General features: G+C 44.8%; 1 protein-coding gene across 2 annotated transcripts in view; it reads left to right on the forward strand.

The window, feature by feature from the left end:
- Positions 1-12,305, forward strand: part of KYAT3 (kynurenine aminotransferase 3) — a 425,395-nt gene that overhangs the window by 273,244 nt on the left and 139,846 nt on the right. The window lies entirely within an intron of this gene.

Raw genomic sequence — 12,305 nt, forward strand, 5'->3', positions numbered from 1 at the left:
AAACTACAAACAATTTACAACGTTGGCTTTTTAAAAACATGTTCTTTTTGCATCATGTTGCTCTAGACACCTCATTTATAGCGAGCACAAACAAAAATGCAAATGCCAGAAAGCAAAGTGAATCACCAAAACTTAATTGAATACCACTAAATATATAACACTAACAGCTTGATTCATCAAGCTGAATTGCACTCGCAAAGGGCCAGATTCTGAGAATCTGGCCCTTTGCGAGTGCGATTTTTGCATTTGGGATTCATCATCCCAAATGCAAAAATCGGTAATAGCGATTTCGCTATTTTGCGAGGAATAACATTTAAGGAATCTCTATTTGAGATTCCTTAAATGCAATTCATCATCCATTTTTAAATAGCGAATTCGCAATTTCGGCCCGCTATTTACCGCGAGGTCAAACCTCGTGGTAAATAGCGAAAACTTAGAAAAATGCTTTTAAAAGCATTTTTCTAAGTTGCATGTTGCACACACACATGTCCTTTGGACATATGTGTGCGCAACACCTGTTTAAATTTGCATTTAAGGGGTGCTACAGGGTGTCCTTTGGACACCCCTGGCACCCTTTAAATCGCTATCTTATTTGCGATTAGCAAATTGCTAATCGCAAATAAGGAATATTCTCCATTCATTCCTATGGGCCTTTTGGCCCATAGGAATGAATGGGGAGTTATTCCATATTTGCGATTAGCAATTTGCTAATCGCAAATGAGGAATATGTAGGAATCTCATTTTATTTTGCGATTCCTACATGAATCCCGTTTTGCGAGTCTGTGATAGCGATTCCTTATGAATCGCTATTATAGACTCGCAAAACGGGTCTTTGATGAATCAGGCTGCAAGTTTGCTAACATTATTTGAACAGAAAGAGAAAAACGTTTTTAAGTTTAGAAAATAATGAGCTTCAGCTGCTCCAAATTGAAATCTTCCTGCCTGGCTCCCTACTGTCATGTCCTACCTCATCATCTTCCCTGCTGCTGAGTAAAACGTGACAACAGAGGTACTTTTGGGGGCTTTCATATTCATTCTGCAGGCCTGGCTGAATACACACACCGCCCACTCTTCCCCCATCACCTGATTCACCAACAACTCGGTTCATTCAAGCCAGTGCCAAGTTCTGGGAGGTGGAAGTGTGAAAGAAATGGAAGGGGGAGAAGATGACAGAACATGCATTGTAAATGCAATATGTCTCGCATTTGTTGGAGTTGGAGCAATTGGCATTGTAAATGGCAATGTTTTTTACATATGTAATAAATATGCCCTTTCCACCTTAATAAAATAAAGAACTCCTTTGTGTGTTATTTTCTGTAGTATTTTGTATAGCATGAAATACCCCTTATTTTGAAAAGCTCTTCTGTTTTATATACTTCAAGTAATGCAGGGCGATTTAAATATGTAAAATAAACACAATAGTCCTCTACTCTGCAAAGTGTAATGCTATTTGTATGAAAAACATGCATTATGGCAACTGTGCACAACTTTTTTTAAAACACCTCTCAATTTGGAAGAAATGTTTAATAACAAACAGTACTGCATTTTAGGACATGAAAAAATATTAGAATGTTGGGAGCTCTATTGAAGACAATGGAGTGTTCCCTGCTTCTACGGGCCAGCAAAGGCAACATTCCAATGTGTTACAAAGGCCTCTCAGACCTCGAGCATCGAGAAGCCTTTGTTTTATTTGTTAGAACATTCTGCCCTCTAGTGGCAAAATGTTCTAATAGCCTTATAGCCCTTCGTAGCAGGGCTATACCAGCTATTAAAGTCCCGTCCCGCGGGAGCAGGACTTTAATAGCTGGTATAGCCTGCTATGGCGGGCTATATGTCTATATTAGAACATTGGAATGTTGGGAGCTCAATTGAAAACAAAGGAGTAGCTCTGTGCTTATAATGGCTGGTATAAGCCGGGAGCTTCAACATTCCAATGATTGTCTTTGTTCACAGCTGAGACTGTGTACAAATGCTTCAGGGTGTCTGAGGGGATTTCAATCCCCTCGGGCTCCCTGAAGCCTTTGTTTTATTTGTTAGAACATTCTGCCCCCTAGTGGCAGAATGTTCTAATAGCCTTATAGCCCTTCGTAGCTGGGTTATACCGGCTATTAAAGTCCTGCTCCCTTGTTAACACTGGAGCGGGCCTTTAATAGCCGGTATAGCCCACTACGGCAGGCTATAAGGCTATAATACCTTCAAAATTAAATGTGCTAATTGAAAGCGATGAACTACAGCCTATTTTAGGAGAATAGCTAACAATGAAGCAGTAGATTAACAGTAACACATCACCTTCACCTGGCTCTCGTGGCTCGCTAGTTGAGAAAAAAAGCCATAGCTAACGCTAACATTCCAGACTTACGGTCTTATTTGTAATTCTCGGACGCCGTCAGTGTGTCACTTTTAACATGGGGAAAAAGTAACTTATGGGTGGCGCAAAGGGCAAGTGCCTCAATGCCTTCCCATCGCTTCTGAGGATTTACAGGGAAAGGACTGCGGCTGCTCCATTATTTTTGGCAGTTGGAAAGCAGGAACGGAGACTCATCGTTTGGAATGGAAGAAAAACCTTAATAACAGACCTACCTATTAGAACAGTATTATATGGAAGGCAAGGGCAGTTAGGTGGTTTGTATTAAAGACATTTGGAATTGGATTATGAGCTGGTGGGTTTTGTAACAGAGCAAGTAAGTAAACAGTTTAAAAAAGACTTTAATATAGTCACTTCCAAGGGTTGGCCACATGCTTACATCTCATGTCACCCTGGCCCCCAGGGCCAGGAAATCTACAGTGCACATCTTATTGCAAAATATTAATACCTTTAACAGACAAATCAAGTCATTGAGGCCACGATTTTAAAATTTTTAATGGGAGAGACGTGATGAACATTGCTAAAAGAGGGCAATTTTAACTCTCTGCTGCAGCACTACCTTTAACCATTGTCTCATTCATTCAAATGAGAATGCAAATTTTATGTAGCGCCTCAAGCTCCAGGTACCATCTTTGAGAGGAGATACTTCCCCCACCCAAACGTACTCATGGAGGAAACCGATTTGAAGGGACTATGCCATGAATTAACCCCCTCCTGACCTGCAGGCCGAATTCAGAATACTCTCATGAGTTATCTGAAAGTCTATCCTTAAGGGGCCATATTTACTATAATTACAAATTCATTTCATGCAAAGTACCATCATCAACTTCACAAGTGTGAGTAGTTCAGGAAGCGCACAAAAAGTGTGCAATGAAAGCAGTAACTTTCTGAAAACATTTAGGGACTGATTACGATCTTGGTCGTAAAAATGACAGTTTAGGCAGCCAGAAGTGAAACAGGCTTGTCATTTTGGCTGGATTCTGACGGACTCAAGAAGCCCATCGGCCAGTCGGATACCGGCCCGTAATCCATATGGATGGCGTTTTACGCCGTCCAGATGACGATGCTCAATTTCCAGCTCTGAGCTAGGGAGTTCTGGAAACATCTGACACTGTCTCCCCTTACAGTCCCTGTCTTGGCTATTCAGCTTTGGGAGAAACTGCTATCAAAACTGTCTTGCCTTTCAGCTCGTCCTATTTATGTGAGGTTGGGTTCTCAGCACTTGCGGTATTAAAGACTAAGTACTGTTCAAGGCTGGATGTGGAGCACAACCTGAGGATGGCAGCAGCAAAAATCCATCCACAGATTGACCGTCTCTGAAAAACAGACCCACCTATCACATTTATGTTGGTGGTGTTATTATCAATCCATGTCATATGTAAAACAAAGCATCCTAGTAAAAACAATTTGCACACATTTTATCTTGGAAAGTGGTGTTTTGAGCTGTGTAATAAGCCTCTGTCATTTCACCACACCCACCCACTCATAGTTTACTAAACACTCTTATTGTATTGAATGTTATTCGCTGAATATGCCCAGAATGTGCGCGTGGTGGTCGAGTCCAGAAATTTCTGTCAGGTGGTGGGGTGCCCACCGTCTACAAAAATTCAGCTGGGGGGGCTCAACCTACAAAAGTTTGAAGACCTCTAGCCTATCAGGACTGGATTGTTTGCTTTCGGCGTTGTACTGTCTCCTTCAATTAGTCATTAACCACTTTTTCCATTCGCGCAATGGCGACAGCATGTTTTGTTATGCTGTGTGGTTTTTTAGCCTCCTGTATATCGAGGATAACGGTTTTCCAGCATTATTTATATTTGTTTTAAATCAGCATGGTGCCCTTCACGGGCCGCTATGCACATAACTTTCTTAGTCACTGGCACCGCGCTATATGTTGTAGCACGGCGCCCGAGGGTAACGACGTTGCTTGTTTTCATCTTGTATACGTCTCTTGCTCACAGTGTAATCTAGTGTGGAATTGTAAAAACTGTCTTTCTGGACCTGTTCCATCTTTTACCGCCTCTTCCATCCACTACGTGTTAGTCAGTAGGCTCTGTGGCGTAACATACTCCTCCGCGGGGAGAGCGCGTGCCTGCCAGGCCCTGCCCTCAGCACATTTACATTACCCTGACCGGAGAGATCTCAATTAAGTCCGAAGGGGGGGCCCTGGTTTCTATGTACTTTGGGGGGAGGAGGGGTTGTTTCATTTTCTTACCCCACTGAGTGGGCTTCCCTAAGGTCTGAGCGTAAAAGGGAGGGGTTCTCTTATCCTCGCGTTCCCGTTTTAAGTTCCACAAAGAAACCAGTCTTAGAGATGGAATTTTAGTTTAAAAATAGTTTTACGCCATGTTTGTGTAGTATGACCTCGTTTTGTAAACTTACTAAAGTTACACCCAAGTGTAAACCGTTTTTTTTGGCTGTATTGTAATTTGATTTATATAGCGCAAACAGTACTATCCCTTGACGAGGCACTGGAGTACGTGGTATGCGTTTCTAATTGTTTTAGTTACACGACATACTTTTAACGTTCTTTCGTTTGAAACTTCAGGGATGGGAGGAGTCTGTGTGGCGGGGTTTTTACTTAGTCCCTATATTGCATTTAGAAATGAAAGAGCCTTCGTTTGGAGCAGTCAAATGGGACCGTGTGAGGCCGAGCCGTTATAACGCCTGAACACTACCTTAAGCGCTCCTTTGAATACATCAGATTAGCCTGCTTTCACGTACCAGAGCTTGAGTGGAAGACTTAAATCCAGTGCCTTAAATGGGCATGCACTCACAGGTAATCTGTACCTGCACTTGACTTTTAAGAGGAGAGTCCCTGTACTCCTCCTCAGCAGGGGTTCAATACTTTTAATGGAAGAGTACTGGAACTTCTCAGTAGCACACAGGTATTCTGTCACCAGGAGTACATGCACTATCATGATTTCATTTCAACCGCTGCTTAAATCTCAGGCCTGTTCCCTGCCCCAGTTTTAGGTAATGCTCATGCTGTTTTGCCCCCCCCCCCCAGCTTTGAAGGGCCCTATGTCATTTCATGACAAAATTAGTAACTTTTGAGTGCAAGTAAAAACTACAAAAAGGATCCTCCATTTGGGCTCAAACCACCACAGAGTGCATTGCCCACGACCACACCATGTATTAAAATGCGGAAACTGTTGCTCCCTTCATGAGGTATGTGTTTATGACTTTTCAACCCTGTATCTTTTTGACGTGCCAACGTTGTTTCTCTTTTTCAAATTTAATGTATAATTATTAATCCCGACTGTTTACTTGTATTTCTTTTCTCCTTTGAATTGTTTTTGTATTGTATCAGTTCTGCTATTAATTTGTATTAATAAATTTACTTTGAAACTCTTCATGAGGGTTGTGATGTTCATCCAATATATGTTAATAGATCCATTCATTTGACCTCTAGTTCTTACTTTCCATATTTCTTAGTAGTATTGGGCTCAAGTAAATAAAACTAAATTGCAGGGTGCACAATCAGAATATCAAACGGCCAGAAGTGGTTAAATGCCCCGCGTGGCACATGATACAACTTGGGCTGGCTCATTAACTTGGCTGCACTGACCCTGCTCTGGGGCTTGGTGATCTCTCTGCTCTTCTTGGCCACTGGCGGTGTGGGTGGGGCCTTCTGAGAAATGCAAACACCTTCTGGCACCCCTTGTCTTTGTGAAGCACTAAACAAGTGTATCACAAATCAAGAACTTTCTTGAGGCGGTCTGTTCACTTGCAACGGATTACATCAAATAAACTCGGTCATTCTCCCAAAATCCTGCATTAGGTTCCAGGAGTGGCCTGTAGAGAATAGGCTGCGGGAGCGGATTTTGACTTTTAATGAGGATTCCGTAATGCAATTCATAAACCATTTTAATTGCTGTGCATATGCATTCTTGTTTTTTGGGAGGGGGTCTATTTGGTAGACCATCTGGAGCCAGGTCTGTTGCCTGTATCTTTTAGATTCTTCACTCTTGTCCTGCAATGCCTTCACGAGTCCCTCTGATCGCCCTTCTGGTACCTGGTGTCATAGGTCTTTCTGGAAAGCTGAACTATGGAAGATCCCAGTTTTCTACCACACAATTTCATGTTATCTGCCACTTGTGTGCCGGTTCGGACTGGGACAGTTCAGAACACCAAGGCACCGAAAGGTCTAGTAGTTTTTAAAATCGTGGCCCACATTCTGAAAACTATGGCTGTTTTGAACTTGTAGAGACAGGCCTTGGGTGTTTTTCAAGGTATAGGAGACTGTAGGCATATGTGCTTGCTGCATGCAGTGGCTGTGGTAATATCAGGAGAGTCTATAGTAAAAAGCGGCCCACAGGGCCCGATCATAAAACGGACAAAACCCCGCCCCACACGGAGCAGTCAGAGCCGCTCTTCTGGCACTGACAGACTGCCCTACAGGCCAGTCCGAGCCTGCTCGTGTGGTGGACGGTCTGGCACTTGAACTGTCTGGAGCGACTAATGGCGAGCCTGTAGGCCTTCTAGGAGAGGTATGTGGATCATGGAAGGAAGAGTTGGGGCTGGTGCATGTGGCCTGGTTGTGTCGCATCCACCGGGTTGATGCCAGTGTGAATACAGTGCCTATTAGAAGTGTGAGAGGAGATGGGGTGTGCTCCATGTAAACATTACTCCTGTATATACTTGATAGTAAGGCGGGGCTGGTGGATTCGCATGCTGGTGCTGTTCACCCTTTGAGCGCAACCCAAGAAAACCCAGACCCCCTCAGTAAAAGTTCTATAGCGGCCACCACATGAGGGAGAGAGCCTCGAGCGGGCTTCGGTTAAAGGCTGTTCTTCACCGAGGCTCCTTGGATTTGTCTTTCTTTTGGGAGAGACACTTCTCCACGGTATTGTGGTGCAGAGTTGGGAAGTTCAATTGTGTCTGATGCTGATCATGAAGCTGGTAGATGCTGACAAACCACATCCGATTTGTAAATCGATTCCTTTTTGACATGGAAGTCCCGCTATGGCCCTTGTCTTTTTCCATTCTCTTTTTCCATTCTCTTACTTGTAGTTAAAACACGCTCCAATACAATGTGAAGGGAAGCTTGCTACAAGCCAGCACTTGCCCATGGCGCTGCTACTACTACTCTGTTTTGCCAAATGCAAACTAGTCCTTTTAATATCCCCGAAGGTGCTTTTAGCTGGTCCGTGTGGGTGTTTTAAAAAATATATATATTTTTTTTTTCCGAACAGCTCTTTTCATTCTAGCCCGCTTTCTCATGTATACCGTGCTCCATGTCATGATGGAGTATTGTTTAGAAATGTTGTAAATGCAATCTATGGAGTGAGTAAATATTGCCTCCCATCTAGTGACCAGGTTTCAGTTTTTTAAAACGAACAAGCCAAATAGTCAAATGAGAACTACTTTTTGACGCTCAGTTATTCTTTGTTGTTCGATCTGGCTTCTAGTCAGGGCAAAAGTCATAAAAAAAGTGGGGGGACTAACCTAGTTAGGCAGTATGCAAGCAACATCACAGCGCGTGACATCACACAGGGCATCATAGGAATTGACATCATAGAAAGTGCATCACAAGCCACGACTTTACAGGAAGTGGCATCACAAGAAGTGACATCAGATCTAAAGTCTTCACATATATGTTTAGCAGGTCTATCATGTGTACGTTTGAGCGCATTGCAAGGATAATAGCACAGTGAGCTATGGAAGATGATATGTGACTTCTACCCTTTGCAATCTCCCAGTTTTATGCAACACATCCTGGGCATTCATTTACAAACGTATATAATTTATTGTACATTTCATATGCACGTGTTGATGTAAATCGCTTTGACACCCTGCATTGGGATGTGTAGGGCTATACAAGACCAGCATTGGCAAAGCCAATATGTCTCACCAATGGTTTGTGGCAATGCTACACAGCGTCAGCAATGCTGTGCAGCATTGCTAAAGTAAAATGTGAAAATACTTTGCGTGGCTGCTAGCCTCTTTGTGTAGGCACCATGCATACATGGACACTTTCTGTCTTTAGTTACTGATACAAGTAAGATCGGTAATTAAAAATAAAACTAGCAAAATTCTTTTAAAATCCATCAGGGGAAAAGAAACAACAGAGAGGACAAGGGGTGAAGCAACAGGGGGAATCGTAAGAAACATTGGGGAGGTCAATGGAACACAGAAGCAACACGGGGAAAGGCAGCGAGATACAGACGTAACAGGAGGATGGCAGAGACATAGAAGCACAACCATTTGCAATGCAATAGGTCTCGCATATTCGTAAGTTTGAGCTATTGACGTAAATGACAATGCCTTTTATTTTTGTTTTAGTTTTTAAACATAAATAAAAGGCATTGTCATTTACGAAGCCAATAGCTTAAACTTACATAAATGCGATACCTATTGCATTGCAAATGCTTGTTTAGCAATCTGGGAGCCGATTTGGGCTGTGTCTGGTGTGTTCAGATGTGGCCAGCGGACCAGTGAGGCCCTGAATGTCCTTTCTGGAGGCAGATGGGCGTCCATTACTTCCATTTTATCAACGGGGAAAGGTGTCACTACCTTTCTCTCGCTGGGCCTTTCAGGTAATGTGTGCATACTGAGCGCTGGTAGGGGGCCTGAGCAGAAGTGGCCTTACTTGTTTTCAGGTGTATATAAAACTTAGCCGAAGTAGTGTTTTGCGGAAAGGCAATGTGCAAATGTGGGCCACTTTTCTTTGCGCGCCGGGGCCGGTTTCTAATCCCAATCCAACGATGATTCTCTATTATGTGCTTAGTTAATTTCTGTATCAACCACGAACAGTAAATAGCCTGCACCTCTTTAGTTTAATGTAGAAGCCCCCTAGGTCTTGCATGTAAATAAGCTTTAATTTGGACCTGCTCACGCTGGAATGTATTATGTCATTTATTGTTATGCGTTATTTCCTACATCAGCGCCCTCGTCTCCGCTGCTACTTTTGCTGCAGGAGGCCCCCTCAGCACAATCCCCAAGCCTAAAAGCTATGAATTAAATCCAGAGCAGCAGGGCTTTAAGTGGGGGGAGGGGTTTGGGGGGCTGAGCCCCCCCCCCCAGTTTTTTTGGGGGGGCTCAAAAGGGGGCGCTAATTTCGGGCCTCAAAGGTCAAAGGTAGGATGAGCAGATGTCCCGGATTTTTGTTTGGTGTTACTGGTGTGGGGAACATGTCTTGATAGTGAAATACTGCCAATTTCGTTTTTCACTATTGAAAGGCTATCTTACCCATAGGATAACATGGGGAATGCTTTGTGACATGTTTACCTGCATATCTTCCCATAACGGCAAGATAGACATATGGAATCTGGTACCCCTGAACTAAGAATTTAATAACACATCCTTTAGTGAAGATGGTTTTTAAATTCTAAGTTTGGAAATAGCACATTTAGAAAGTGGCGATTTTCCTGTTCAACCTTCTTCCTGTGTGCCTCTGCCTGGTTGTGTATTGACTGTCTGGTTTGTGAGTGACAGGGGCTGGGGGCAGCTACAGGAGGCTGGCTGAGTCAGCACTTGGCTGAATAGACCCATCTGCATGTAGAGTGGTGGGAGGAGTAGCACCTAGGGCTGTGCCTGCCTGCCACAATGCTGGCTCCACCTTATGCGGTGTGTCTGATGGCCCTGGCCCACACTCACAAAGGAAGAAGAGGTGCACTGGCAGAGTGCACCCATAACTGGTGTAGATTGGGTCCAGGAACCATCACACAAGAAGAACAAAGACTTTTGGGGTATAAAAGTAGGACTGGAACCCCAGTAAAAATAGATTAGGAAACTTTATGATCAAGAAGAAATCTGTGCTGAGTGTCTGAGAGCTGCCTACAGTTGCTGTGATTGCTGAGGAAGCGACTGTCTGCTATGTGCTGTGTCCCCCTAACTTGAAGAGGAGCTGTGCTGTGTGCTTTGCCTCGCTGAAGCCTGCCTGTCACCAAGGGCCTAAGAAGAGCTGGGAACACAGGGATACAAAAGTTCTCTAGCGCCCACCCTTTCAGCTGCTGTGTAGGTCTCTGCGCTGTGCCTTCGTGAAGCTGCCCCCCTGATAAATCTGTCTCGGTGTGCTCATCGGCACACAGCTGGGGCATAAGGTTGTGAGGCCTGCTCTGCCTCAAACGTCATCTGCCCCAGGATTGAGTCCCTTGCGCTCTGTGTGTGCGGATTAACGCACCGCTGAGAAACTTTGGAGCGCCTGCTTTGCCCCCGAGCGCTGTGTGCGCATTGACTCCACCACTGCCCCTCGAGTTGTGTTGTGTGCCCGAGGCCGGGTTAGCGCCCTGAGAAGGAGCCTTGAAAACACCCTGCAAGTATTCACCACCACCGGCCCGGGATCGTCATTTCCGAGCCACGCTCGGATTGGTCACAGCAACAAGGATTTCCCCCAGCAACGCGGAGGTTCGTCAGGCGGTGCTACCTTGCGTCTGGAGAGGCACGACCAGGGTTCCCTCACGCTCGTCATCAAGGAAACGAGCTGCCTGAACCTGAGGCCGAGGCACGTCCCACCGGCGAAAGCGGCTTCACCGGAGATCAGCGCGGACCGCACAGCCCCCTTCACATCCTAAGGTAACCGGTAACTGGAGTTTGCACGGGGGGAGATTATGATCACACACGCTAACGGCGGCCCTGCCTTCTCTGTACAGGTCGCCCAGTTGCTACTTACGTGTCAATTGCGTAACGAAACTTGAGGGGCCCCCCTGCAAAGTACCTGGAGGGGGCCCCCCTCTGACTACACTCAGGTGCTTGGGGAGCCCACATCATAGGGGCTGCGGGGAGCCTATGTTACACCACTGGGGGGAGATCCATATTCAAGACTTCTTCTGCATTTAGCCCAATAGCTGCCCTCGCTTTCCAGTTTATAATTCAGTTCACATCTGGTTGGCAGCCCTCGCAGTTGCTCATTGTCGCCCTCTCTATATCTTGGGTCACCGTTAGCACCTCTCCTACCATGCCCCTTTGTAGTGCTGCTTCTTGCCTACTTTGTTTGGTGGGTCTTACACGTGTGTTTGCAGCAGTGCGCCGGGTCCTTCAGTCAGATTCCTGGCACGCCCCCGGGTCACTGTTGTACCACTCACTGCTGAAACCAGTACAGCTTGTTTCATAAGGAATATATTCCTTGTAATATGCCCAGTATTATCTGTACAGCACATGCCCTCAGTCATACAGCCAGTCAGCTTTCCTCCCCTTGTAACACCAAGACAGGTGATGCTGTCTCTTGAAACAGAGCTGTGCAAAGGAGGTGGGCTCCAGTTCGCCATTGCTCTTCTGCTCCCATTTCCCGGTTCTCTAAAGACAGAGGGATTCTCTTTCTCACCTGATTTCTGGGCCTGTTGGCACTTTCCCTCCTGTGCACCTGTTGGCACTTTCCATCCTGTGCATTAGTGCAGAGATTGAGGGGTGGCACGTGCTTTCAGTGGATTCATGAGTCCGAAACTTGACAGCAATTCATGTTAGAATTATTCCCATCACCTTGTTGGTTGTTGCAGCGACTTCGCCCAGTTGTGGGTACCATGCTCAATTTTCATAGGAACCAAGCTATACCTCTCTGATGAGACATAAGTGCGTTCTGCTGACCCCATCTCTAGTTACACATTAGTTGCCCCAACTAATCCATTGTATAATAAGAAGGTGTTTTACAGTTGTGATATATGGGAAACGCTACTTTGGGTGATTCTGTGACTCCACAAGTGTATCTGGGGCATTTTTGAAAAACATCTCAGTCACATTCGTTTTGAAATAACGTTTCACACGCTAGGAGCAGGAGTCCTCCAAGCCGAAGGGCTTAGTCAATTTCATGCTTATGGGTAAAACTCAATGGTTATCCATTTGAAACATTTGACGCAAAGAGTTTGCTGGCAAAAGGTAGAAGGTCTGCTGAAGAAAATTGTAGTGAGAAACTCAAGCAAAATAGACACAGTGAATATATTTAAGGGCTTTGGGAAATCCTGCAATAGATTTCTAAGTAATGTAAATAATTGTTACATCTTTT

The sequence above is a fragment of the Lissotriton vulgaris genome, chromosome 1_1 (assembly GCF_964263255.1).
Source record: "Lissotriton vulgaris chromosome 1_1, aLisVul1.2, whole genome shotgun sequence".
Lineage (NCBI taxonomy): Eukaryota > Metazoa > Chordata > Amphibia > Caudata > Salamandridae > Lissotriton > Lissotriton vulgaris.